Source organism: Heterodontus francisci, chromosome 5, assembly GCF_036365525.1.
Source record: "Heterodontus francisci isolate sHetFra1 chromosome 5, sHetFra1.hap1, whole genome shotgun sequence".
Taxonomy (NCBI): Eukaryota; Metazoa; Chordata; class Chondrichthyes; order Heterodontiformes; family Heterodontidae; genus Heterodontus; species Heterodontus francisci.
Genome location: NC_090375.1, coordinates 74331574 through 74344282, shown reverse-complemented (window position 1 = coordinate 74344282; position 12709 = coordinate 74331574). Strand labels below are relative to the sequence as shown.

Sequence of the window (12709 nt, the reverse complement as noted above, 5' to 3'; positions counted from 1 at the left end):
GATTTTTCAGACACGGGGCTGGATTTTGTTGTTCCGCCTCCAGGAGTGGTGGCTTAGTTTTAGTTTTAGAGATACAGCACTGAAACAGGCCCTTCGGCCCACCGAGTCGGTGTCGACCATCAACCACCCATTTATACTAATCCTACACTAATTCCATATTCCTACCACATCCCCACCTGTCCCTATATTTCCCTACCACCTACCTATACTAGGGGCAATTTATCATGGCCAATTTACCTATCAACCTGCAAGTCTTTGGCATGTGGGAGGAAACCGGAGCACCCGGAGGAAACCCACGCAGACACAGGGAGAACTTGCAAACTCCACACAGGCAGTACCCAGAATTGAACCCGGGTCACTGGAGCTGTGAGGCTGCGGTGCTAACCACTGCGCCACTGTGCTGCCTGTGGCGGCTGCAGAAAATGGCGGTCGCCCCACATGGGACCCGCGCCGTCGCAATTTTGCAGTGGGCGTCCACTTAGCATATTCACGGTAGTTGCCCTCCCCCCAATCACATGACAGCAGCGGCATTGGCGATGCTGTTCACGACATCACCTGATGCGGCAGCAGGTGCTGCCGCCATTTTTAAAAGGTTGGCACTCCTACAGACAGTTCAACAAAATGTAGAGTAGACCCTCCCCCGCAACTTCCCTATACAAATAGTGCAGAGTTTACCCCTTCCCCCCTTCTATATACAAATACTGCAGAGTTGATCCCTTTCCCCTCTTCCCTATATAGTGTAGAGTTGACCCCCTTCCCCACCTCAGTGGCGCCAGCTTTCCCTGGATGGAAAAGTGAAGGCACATGAGTGCCGTATGTCGCGCTGAGGATCGGGAACTGAAGGTGAGATTGCTGCGGGTTACATTTAAATTAATGCTAAGATCTAATTAACATATGGAAAGCAGGGTCCCGTTGCAGAGTGACAGAAGGGCTGCCATGGAGCTTCCCAGCTACCGGGAAGATTGGGACTGGAAATCTCAGCGTCAGGTTCTGTGGCAGCCACTGCTGTTTCTTCAGCGCACCCACCACCCCCTGCCACAGAACCCAACATCGGGCTGGGAACAAAATTCAGCCCATGGAATCCATTTCCTGATCTGTCAGCAACTCGCCAGAGTCACTGAGGTGAGTGCACAACAGTAAGAGATTCTTCAGTGAAACTACAAGCTGGGAAGGCTTTGATCAGCTACACTGAAGAACTCCAGCCATGGCCATTGAAAGACTGCTGTTCAAAGCACTTCTTCTCTCAGAGAATGTTATCACTACTTGACAGGTGACAACTTTTTGGGAGGCATTTCATCTGTCGAGCACTTCACTTACCTCCAGCTGCACCTCCCTGCTGCCAGCCTTCAGCATAGCATGGGAGCAGCTTATGCAGCTCCACCTTCCACCTCTGCTGAGGGTAATAAGCAGAGGCCACACCAAGACCAACTGATCCAGCACAGCAGCAAAAACACCACCAACAGCACCAGCTGCCTTCTCCCCAGCTGTATGCCCCTCCACAGGGAAGAGGGATGGACACTGAGATCCAGGAAGGAGGCTACAGGCAGAGGATCAGCTCTCTCGACATGTCTGAGCATCATTGCCTCAGGAGGCTCAGGCCCTCATGGCAGGTCATTGCTGACATCTGCAGCCTCCTAAAACAAGACCTCCTTCCCAGTAGAGCAGGTGGGAATCCGTTTTCAGTGGTCAATAAGGTGCTGGAAATCCAGCACCACCCCTCTAGCCCCACTGGCTTTCTGCCTCTTGCCAAGTTGCATGCTCTCTTCTCTTACAAGGAGAGGAAGCAGAGAGATGTGAGTGCTCACAATGGCTTGCGTGCAGAGGAGGAAAGGACATTTGTGGAGGGTGACTGTGAGGCATAAGTGCATGAGGGCAATAGGATGAGGGTGAGTGTGAGTGTTGGCTGTTCAGATGAGAATGTGAGGTGCCTGCGGGGAGAGGAATGAGTGGAGCTGCAAGTTGTGTTGACCTAAGGAGTGCTGCGCAGGAAAATGCTGGGAAAGTCACAGTCTGGGCCTTGGCACCTGAAGGTGTTATGCCACTCACCTGTCATGGCCTCCTGCGGTCCTGGACCCTCTCGGTGCACTGTCTCCAAGTTGGAAGGCACGCACGCCTGCTGCTGACTTCCTTGGCTACTTCCATCCATGCCTGCTTGGTTGGAGAGGCTGTCCTTTCCTCACGTGCTTGGGAAAGATTTCCTCATTGCAGCCCATCAGTTCCTGCAGCAAGGCCTCCAGGTAAGAGTGAGAGATCCGGGAGGGGTAGGGGATGGGGGCGGTGGGGGGAGGGCGGTGGGGGGAGGGCGGTGCGGTGGCAGCCTTCCCAGATCTCCTCTCCATTCCTGTGGTTGCTGCATGCTGAAAAGTCCAAATGCTGGTACGCTTTACTGAAACATACCTTAAATTAAAAATTCGTTCTTTGACAGAATGGGTGCGTCATCCTGTCCTCCCACCCAAATTTGTCAGGGAGCCTGCAGGCAGGATGTCAATTGGTTTACTCTCGTAAAGAGCAACTGCCGGGTGCGCTGAGCAGAGATTCAGTTTTCAAACTCGAAAATGGTCCTGCCATTGTGGCAGGAACCAAGGTGGTAAGACTACGCCCATATTTTTTTCTCTATGAGGTAGGGAGGGCAGGCAGATCTTCTTTTGTATGATCATAGCAAAAACAAATCAAATCTTAATATCTAAGTCAGACATCCAGGCTAAAGCTGTGGAGTCATAGCGTGGATATTTTGTAAGCTGTCTGTAAATTTTCTCGGAGGGCAGTGCTCAATGAGGTACTCCTGGGTCTGATTTAGAGCTCCACAATCACATGATGGAGATGCTTTAGTCTTCCATTTATGGAGAAAGTGGCAGCATCTACCATGACCAAGTTCTGAAGCTTTTGGTGGTTATCCACTGTTTGCGGGGAAGGTTTGATCCTCTCAGTTGTACCCTGGGGTTCTCAGTAAGGAATCCATTTGGTATGTTGCAATGCTTCCAAGCATTCTGCCATCTGTCATTAAAGCTGAGAGGAGATTGCTGAAGGGTTTCTGCAATGGTCCAAAGTGGCCCTTTAGATTTGAGACAGGTTGGTCAAATCAGTCTGGATCAGCATGTTTTTGATGATGTAATGGTGGTTTTCTGTGGAGACTGCATATTTGCGGCATGTGTGGTGGTGTGATGTTTGCAGGCACAGGCCGCCAGGGTGTTTATGCTGATAAATGTGTACTGGTGATAGTAATGTTCAACTGGACATCAATGGATTTGATATGCAGACTTGATAGCCAGATGACTTGTATGCCGGGCTCCAGGATTAAAAGATTGTACTCAGGCCACTGGGTTGGTATATTGGAAGAATGAGATAAAATGGGTAAAAGTGCCTTCTTCATCTGTGTCGCAGATTTTGGGGCTAAAATTACACTTCTGTGCAGCCTGTGTTGTCTGATGGGCATGAGATGGATCCATAGGTGCTTTGAACAGCCTCCTGGCATAAGCCTCATTTACTACAATGGGAATTCCGAGGCCAATATGGTGTGTCTTTCAAACTGGAAGTATAGCAACCGGAAGTAGCTTTAATACTATTCCAACTAACCCTTTAATGAGATTAAAACTGATCTTTATCTGCTTTTGTTCCTTGACATTGCACCATTGATTGGATGTTTATTTGCTGCCATTTGGTTTGAACTTTACTGATCCAACCAGTCTTCTTCCTGATCTCCACACAAAATAAAGCAGAAAATGACAGTTTCAAACACTGTCACTAACAGGACGTACAAGTACCACATTAAGAGACTGCACCAACCCGTTTTCTGCTGAAGGCATCTGGACCTCTGCACTATCAGTAGATCACAGAATCAATACAGTGCAGAAGGAGACCATTCAGCCATTGTGTCCGCACCAGCTCTCTGAAAGAGCAACTCCCTCAGTTTTATTCCCCTGCTTTCTCCCCATAACCCTGCATGGATGATGCAACGTACAGATGATGCAACATCATTTAAATGAGGGAACAGTGGAAGTTTTCTCCATGCACTGGCTGGACAAATTGTGCTGAGCAAAGTTTTCAGCTGACTCATAGGAAATTACAACCACTTTGTGACCTCAACTTGCACATACAACTCTTGAGCTGCAGCGAAGGGATGTGTGAGTGTAGTCCAAAGTGACTCACCAACTAATTTGCTGTACTTTCCCATTGGAACCATGCTGTCTATGCTCACAGCCTGATAGACTCCCTATGATGGCAGAAACCAGATCAGTAAGAGATCCTGCTGTGTGGAGAATTGCTGTTTCCAGTCCTCACTGCTAGCGAGCATCACAATTTAATTGAGCTTATCAAGAAGGTGTATTCAGTTATACAAGGTTGTGAAGTCACATAAAGCTGCTCGTTCTCACAAATGCTGGTAGATTTATGTTATCATTAGAACCTAAAAAATATCATTTCTATCTTCATCAATACATGTCAGAAACCTAGCAAATTATATCATCAGACACGGGCCCATCTCCCGAAATTTGGCAAAGATCACTAGTCAGATTATTTGGCATGTTGGTCAAGGCTTATTAGGCTTCTGATTGTAAGAAAGGAAAACAATGTGGAGTTTTTGAGGGGAAAGTATTTTAGCTGCCAGAAATGACCAAACCAAGTCTTTACTTGGAAGTATTGTGAACTGTGAGGAGGATAGTGATAAACTTCAAGAGGACAGAGACAGGCTAGTGGAATGGGTGGACAAGTGGCAGACGAAATTTAATGCAGAGAAGTGTGAGATGATTGATTTTAGTAGGAAGAAGGCACAGAGGCAATATAAACTAAAAGGTACAATTCTAAAGGGGGTGCAGGAGCAGAGAGACCTGGGAGTAAATGTGCAGAGATCATTGAAGGCGGCAGGGCAGGTTGAGAAAATAATTAATAAAGCATACGGGATCCTGGGCTTTATAAATAGGGGCATAGAGTACAAAAACAAGGAAGCTATGATAAACCTGTACAAAATACTGCTTTGGCCTCAACTGGAGTATTGTGTCTAGCTCTAGGCACTACACTTTAGGAAGGATGTGAAGGCATGAGAGGAGGTGCAGAAATGATTCATGGGACTTGTTCCAGGGATGAGGAACTTCAGTTACGTGGATAAATTGGAGAATCTGGGGCTATTCTCCTTAGAGCAGAGAAAGCTGAGAGGAGATTTGCTAGAGGTGTTCAAAATGTTGAGGGGTCTGGACAGAGCAGATAGGGAGAAACGGTTCCCATTGGCAGAAGGATCCAGAATCAAAGGACACCGATTTGAGGTGATTGCCGACATGAAGAAACATTTTTTAGGCAGTGAGTGGTTACAATCTGCAATGCACTAGCTGAGAGTGTGATAGAGGCCTTCAAAACAGAATTGGATAATTATATGAAAAGAAATAAATTGCAGCGCTACAGGGAACTAGGACTAGGTGAGATGCTCTTGCAGAGAGCTGGCACAAACAAACGGGACAAATGGCCTCCTTCTGTGCTATAACCATTCTTTGAGAGTTACAAGAGGCCCTCAAATATTCTGAAAGATTTCTCATATTTATCACTACCTCATTCTGCTGGCAAGGCAGCGGTACAAGAAACAATCTTTTAAATTATGCTGAACCAACAAGTCAGTCCTGCAGGTATAAATACTGAGACAAGGATCAATTGGTGGGGGGAAGGGAGCAGGATGTATTACTGAGCTGGAAACAAATTCCTGTCATAGCAATCTGAAAATGCTGTAGAATTGAAGAAACCTACAACAAAACTGAACTCATGGATTATAATTTTATCTATATATATATATAATGTGAAGAACTAGTAAACTCTGATTCTGTAGCTTAATGAAGCTTTGCAATAGTACAATTTTTTTTAAAAAGGTTGCTTCATTGCCTGAAGCATTTTAGTTGAAACCCTTCCTATACTCATATTCCTTTCAGTTTGGGGAGCTGTTTATAGACCAACCAGTACTCAAAGTCGCTCATCATTGGAACAACTCCCCCACTGGCTCACAGCTTCACTGTAACTCATGAAAGACATTGGTAGACTGCAGCAGACTTGGCTGCAAAGGGGTTTCCGAGTTGCTGAGCTCTTCACTTTTATTGGCATCAGCAGGAGTTGAATGTCTGATTGCTTGTGGTTAGCAGTTCCGCAAGGAATTTCCTGTCATTCTACCTGATCTTTTCATGCTCATCCAGCAGACTTGTTATACTGGGAGAGCACTGGTTTCCTATTAGAGGAGTAAGAGCTGCAATATGTTTCAATTCTCTCCCACTCTTACAGTCCAGAGCGTCTTTCCAGTAGTTGATTAATAGCTTAAAGCAATTTTCTATTTTACGTAACAGACAAAAAATTCATAATAAATTAGTCTACAACTTAGTAACAGGCTGTATTTTGGAGCCTCTTTATTGAAGTATGAACATTATGGCAAATAGTCTGTTAGGAGCTGCAGACCTATCTGCAGCCTAGTGGCCATTAAGTTGAATGATTGATGGGTGTAGCAAACAACTTCCAGTCTCATTGAAGAAGCCTTGTAATGGAAAGGAAGCTGCCTAAAAAGGGTAAACCCTTTCAACAGCAGATTTGAACATGTAAAGTATAAGCAGTCAATCTATGTAAATGCAACTTCCTGATAGAACAAAATAATTGCTGACTGCGGGCTCTTTTCAGTGCTGTTTCTTGCAATTTTTTGTGGCAAAAGTAATTTATAATGATGTTTCAAAATATACATATTTCTTAGCTTATTTGTGGAAAATATATGAGTTCCTTTATTTTATATTGATGAATATTAATTACTTGGAGGCATGTTGCCATGAGTAACTTTGCAGATGTTCAGCAAGGCTATTAGTGCGAAATGAAATGCTGGGAGCCCCAGCCTTCGTTAACTATTGACGGACTCCGGGACATAAATACAATGCTGGCACAGATTACAATGCTCTAACATCCGTAACAATAATAAGGGATGAAACATTCTGTACTACCCTGCTTTGAGGTGTTATTCTTCATTGTTTTTTTTAATTAACAAAAGTCTTATAAATAAATATTTCAAGAAGCACTGATGTCAGTTTTCGTACAAATTTAACAACCCAGGTTTTTAGGAGGGTTTTTTAGGAGTGGCCAATTAATTGCCACTTAAGGGCCTCCACCTGCGGACGCTGGGATATTACCAACAGTGGAGGGCACCGTCAGCTGCGGAGACTGCCCAGTTAAACCTGACGGCCTCCTTGTGGGCTGAGAGGGGGGAGCCTGATGGGACATCCTGTGCCCCATGGAGGGCTCTCACCATGGCACAAGCTGCCTCTGTTGAAGCATCGCACTACCCTCCCCATCCCCCAACCGAACTCCCCCCCCACCCCACCCCCGCTTTGCTGGGGCCCAGCCGATTGTTTCTGGCGAGACTCACACAATAACCTTAATTTCAGGGCTTCCTCAATTGCTGCTCCTCTCATTGGGTGCAGTCCCAGCAGTGGCCACCAATTCTAGCAGCACTGCTGGGACTGAAGAGCTGCCAGCCCGCTGATTGATCACCAGCTCTTGGAGGTGGGAAATCATGGCTTAGAGGGGCAGAGGTCCTGCCCGAGGCCAATTAAGGGCCTGGGCCACGTAAAATCATGATGTGGCTTCCAGGTTCGGCAGTGGCGGGCTTGCCCCCAACTTTCTGGCCAGTAGGCGGGGCCTCCACCCTGACATAAAATATCGGCCATTAGGTCAGATGACCAAAAACTTGATCAAAGGCATGGGTTTTAAGGAATGTCTTAAAGGAGGAAAGCGAGGTAAACAGGCGGAGAGGGAATTCTGAGCTGCAGACCGAGGCAGCTGAAGGCAGAGCCACCAATGGTGGAGCGATTAAAATCAGGGATGCTCAAGAGGCCGGATCAGATGAATGCAAATATTTTGGAAGGTTGTATGGCTGGAGGAGGTTACAGAGGTAGAGAGGGGCCAGGCCATGGAAGGATTTGAAAACAAGGTTGAGAATTTTAAAACCGGGAGCCAGTAAACACAGATGTGATGGCTGAAAGGCATTTGGTGTGATTTAGGACACAGCAGCAGAGTTTTGGATGACCTCACATTTACAAAGGGAGGCTGGCCAGGAGTTCTTTAGAATAATCAAGTCTGGATATGTGGTTGAAAGCTCATTCCAGGGTCAAATAATATACTGAGGTTCCGCCAGTTGTCAGGAAGAGGGATGGAATTGGTGGCGAAGGAGCGGAATTTGTGGCAGGAACCGAAGCGGTGGGTTTGGAGACAGGATGAGCATAAAATTAGGTGGGACGGTGGGGAGAGGGGCAACTCTGCCAGCATTCTGCCTCCGCCGAACTTTAGTCTGGGGTGGGAAGGCCTGAGAACGGTCTTCTTGCACTACTGTCAATTGCAGGCCTTAACTCGGTAATTAATCCCTAATTAAGAGTGTCTTCCCACCACAGGCTCAGTTACCCCACGCGGTGGGCAGCCCTGTCACCACACGGGAAGCACAGCATGAAAAATTGTGCAGGTTGCTTCCTGCTTTTGGGGCGGGGGGGGGGGGGGGGCTGGTGTCTTTTGTTCAAAGGCAGTTAGTGTCTGATCGAGGAACCCGGCACTGGGAAGGGGAGTACCCGCTGAGGGCCACCCCCCTGGCCTTGCTGCCAATCTGCCCCCACCCCTTCCCTGCGACCACCACCCCATGAGACCCCTCCCACCCTGACCTACCTTAAGCCTGGTTCCAGCGCCGCTCCTTGGTATCTGGTCACTTGAGCTACAGCAGCAGCCACTGGTTCCGTGGTGGCACTGCAGATGCCAGCCTCTGATTGGCCGGCAGCTCTGCAAGGTCGGGACTGCCGGCTATGGGGTCCTAAATCCTATGGAAGGCCCGCCACCATCAAGGTAAGTACCTGATTGGCACTAAATTTGGTGGGCCTTCCACACAAAAGACGACACGGGGAGCTTGGCATCGATTTCCCCCCCAACCTCGAGACCCCGATGCCAGCATAAAATTCCACCCATAGTTTCAGTCTTCCTAATATTTAATTGCAGGAAATTTCTGCTCATCCAGTACTGAATATCAAATAAACAGTCTGACAATTTAGGGACAGTGGAGGGATCTGGAGAGGTGGTGGTGAGGTGGATTTTGACAGCATACATGTAGAAACTGACATTGTGTTTTCAGATGATGCTGCTGAGGGGCAGCATGTAGATGTAGGTTAGAAGCTTGGGGAACACCAGAGGTAACTGTGCAGATATTGGAAGAGAATTCATTGATGGCAATTCTCTGGCTGCGATTAGATTGATAAGTCAGCTGGATGATGGTGGAGAAGTGTTGAATGAGGATGGTGTGATCAACCTTGTCTAATGCTGATAGGTCGAGAAGGGATAGTTTGCCTTTGTCACAGTCACATAGGATGTTATTTGTAACTCTGATAAGAACCGTTTCAGTACTGTGGAGGGATGAAAACCTGTTGGGAGGGATTCAAACATGGAGTGCCAGGAAAGTTGGCAGGAATTTGGGAGGCAACAACACCTTCAAGGACTTTGGAGAGGAAAACAAGTTGGAGATGTGCTGGTACTTTGCAAAGAAGGACGGGTCAAAGGGGTGGTTTTTTGAGGAGAGGGATTATGACAGCAGATTTGAAGGCACGGAGGACAGAACCTGAGGAGGCAGAACTCATCAATATCACCTAATATGGCAGCCAGGAAGGGAAGTTGGTTGGTCAGTAGTTTAGTGGGAATACAGTCAAGAGAGTAGGAAGTGGGTCTCGTGGACAAGATGTGCTTGCAGAGAGCAGGAGGGGAAATAAGAAAGAAACTAGAGAAAGGTGAGAATTCAGGGCTAGGACGGGGGTAGGGGGTAGCCTTTGAGGTTGTTTGGCCTGATGAACTTGTGAAAGGGAGGGAAGAGTCAGCGGCAGCTAATCAAATGATGTTAATCTTGGTGGCAAAGAAATCCATGAGCTTCTCGCACTTGACATTGGAGGTGAGGGTAGGGGAGAGAGGGAGAGTGGTTTAAGACTGTTTACAGTCGAGAAAAGAAACTGGGGTTACCTTTCCATTCTAGGATGATCCTGGAATGGTAAGTAGTTTTCACAGATGACAGCAGGACCCGATAATGCTTTATATGGTTTAGCCTGATCTGGCGGTGGATAGCTAAACCAATTGACCAATTGCCCACCATATCCGTTCCAGTTTGTGTCCTTTGGACTTAAGGGAGCAGAGGTGAGGGCCATACCGGCCAGGGTGAGAGAGAGTAATGGTTTTAATGAGGACTAGGAAATCAAAGTTGGAGTTGAGGCTGTGATTGATCAGATTGGTAGCTTCAGAAATGTCATGGGGAATGAAGGGCTAAAGGCAAGACAATTAGAAATTTAACAGTGCACTTCTAAGTGAATTGGGGAGAGCTTTTTCGAAGGGAGGATACAGAAGGAAGTAGGGTCCAGAGGAGGATGTGGGTGGTGAACAACACAAGGAAGAGATCAGAGATGGCCTAACCTGTGATATAGGGGCAGCAAGGTCATGTGAGATGGCAAGGTCAAGCAGGTGGCCATGAATATGGGTTAGGGAGTTTATATCAAGTGTGAAATTAAGGGAGCATAGGAGGACAGTGAACTTAAAGGAGACAGAACATGGCGCATTGAGATAGAGGTTAAAATCACCTAGGATGAGAAGCTGCTCAATGCAGAGGCTGAGGGAGGAAAACAGTGAAGGTAGCTCGTTGAGAAAATTGGCATGGTATTTGGTTGGGCAGTAACGAAATAGGATTTTAAATGAGAGGTGAGAGGGGTGGAACAAGGTGAGTTGATCAAAGGAGGAAAAAGTTTCAAGAGGAGTAAGGGGACAGGCCAAAATGAGATTTGGTTATAAGCGCCACACCACCACTGCAATGGTCTGGGCGAGGCAAGCGGTGAAAGGTATAGTTAGACGGGGAGGTTTTATTTAGGGGGAAGGTGCCATCACCCCTCAACCAGACCCCCAAATCAAGGCAAATTTAGAGAAAATCAATAAAACCAGAAGCTGTTTATACCATTGCTTATGACTATTATTATGAACACTGGACCTTGTAATATGATTATTTCTTAAAAATTGTGATTTTTAGAATGTCAAGATGGAATCCACAAGGTCAGGTGACCTCATCTCTACTCTGCGAAAGGTTACCAGGACAACAGAGAACACAGATCAAAGACTGTCTTCTGAAAAAGAGATTACAGCACTAACACCTGAAGAACAATGGGATTTGCCCTCACAGACTTTTGGTCGTAAAACAAGGAGTCAGTAATTGGGAAAATGCCAATGAACCAGGCAGGTGTTGACACCTGGGGACAATGGAAAGGCCCCAGTGACTTTGTGAACCCAGACCTATAGTCTTTGCATTTTGGAGCAGAACAATAAGCTATTGACTTCTGAGTCCAGATCAACTTAACAGACTTTCTGAAGGCAAACCGGCTGTAAGAAGGCAACCCATTGGAGTGCAGACTCAAGGCAAGCTGAGAGAGGATACCCAGAGGTAGCAGCTGAAGAGAGAGAGAGAACTTCTGCTCTCTGAAGATATACAGCAAAAGGCTGTGAAGATTTGAACCTGTTTTGAGAGTCAAAGCTGTAGAGGAGTAAAGGACCCAATGGATCACCAGAAATAGCATTATTCATGGATGTCCAGGTTGGAAGTGCTTGGAGAAGTGAGAGAAGAGAATATTGATTTTTGTAAAGTCGTGGAGATACAATTCATTGCAACTGGGAGGAGATTGGGGCTTTTAACTGCAAATTATCATTATCAAAAAGGACTGTGCAACGTATAAATGTGGTGTGAGGTTTTCAAATGTTTGAAAAAGTAAAAAAAAACGTTATTTGTAATTTGGGGTATCAGCTACTTAAAAAGTATTATTTAGTTAACTGAGGATTTCTTTTATTTTAGTTTTTATAACAAAGGTCTTAAAAAGTGAAATCTAGTGTAATTCATTAAATTGGTCTTGGGGGTCATATCTCATATTTTTCGCATTAACGATCTCACTGAGGTTGTTATCAATTTATGTTCCTAATTTCTGATATATATTAATTTTGCAGAATTCTAATTACTTAGCTGATACATTCAAAAGCACTATCATATACCCAGACATGAATTATGTATAAAGAGTTCCGAATGGGAAAAAAGATTATTTCTGTTTTTTCTTTGTAACAAAAATGTTTTTTTCTTGTAAGATGAATGCCTATTTGGCTAACCTTTATAAAATAAATGGTAGAGGAACCTACATATCTGATAGTAAATTTAGTGATATCAGAGCCCCTGTCCTCTGTCTCCATTCATCTCGTCACTGGGTCAAAACTTCAGTTTGTCAGTAAAGAGAAAATACCACACAAATTATTCCCAGTTTTGGCTCTGCCCTAAGCTTTATTGCATTGTAACACTTACCCTGTTCTAAGTTTTCCCTTCCTCCCCAGCTTCCAACCATTCACCGCCTTCCCCTCCAAGTCTCAAATCCAACTTTACCACCACTTTCCCTCAATTCCTAACTCTGTTCTACCTTCACCCATCCATAGCTACCTTCTTCCCCTCCGACCTCTAACTTTATTGGTCTTTCTTCTCGACCTTCCCCACTTAGTCTATTCCATCCCGGCCAATATTTATCCCTCAATCAATATCATAAAAACAGATTATCTGGTCATTATCACATTCTTGTTTGTGGGAGTTTGCTGTGTGCAAAATTGGCTGCTGAGTTTCCTACATTACAACAGTGGCTACACTTCAAAAGTACTTCATTGGCTGTAATGCACTTTGAAA

General features: G+C 45.8%; 1 protein-coding gene across 2 annotated transcripts in view; it reads right to left on the bottom strand.

Annotated features, from left to right (window-relative positions):
- Nucleotides 1-12709, bottom strand: part of LOC137369913 (matrix metalloproteinase-16-like) — a 306491-nt gene that overhangs the window by 29704 nt on the left and 264078 nt on the right. The gene's annotated exons all lie outside the window — the stretch shown is intronic.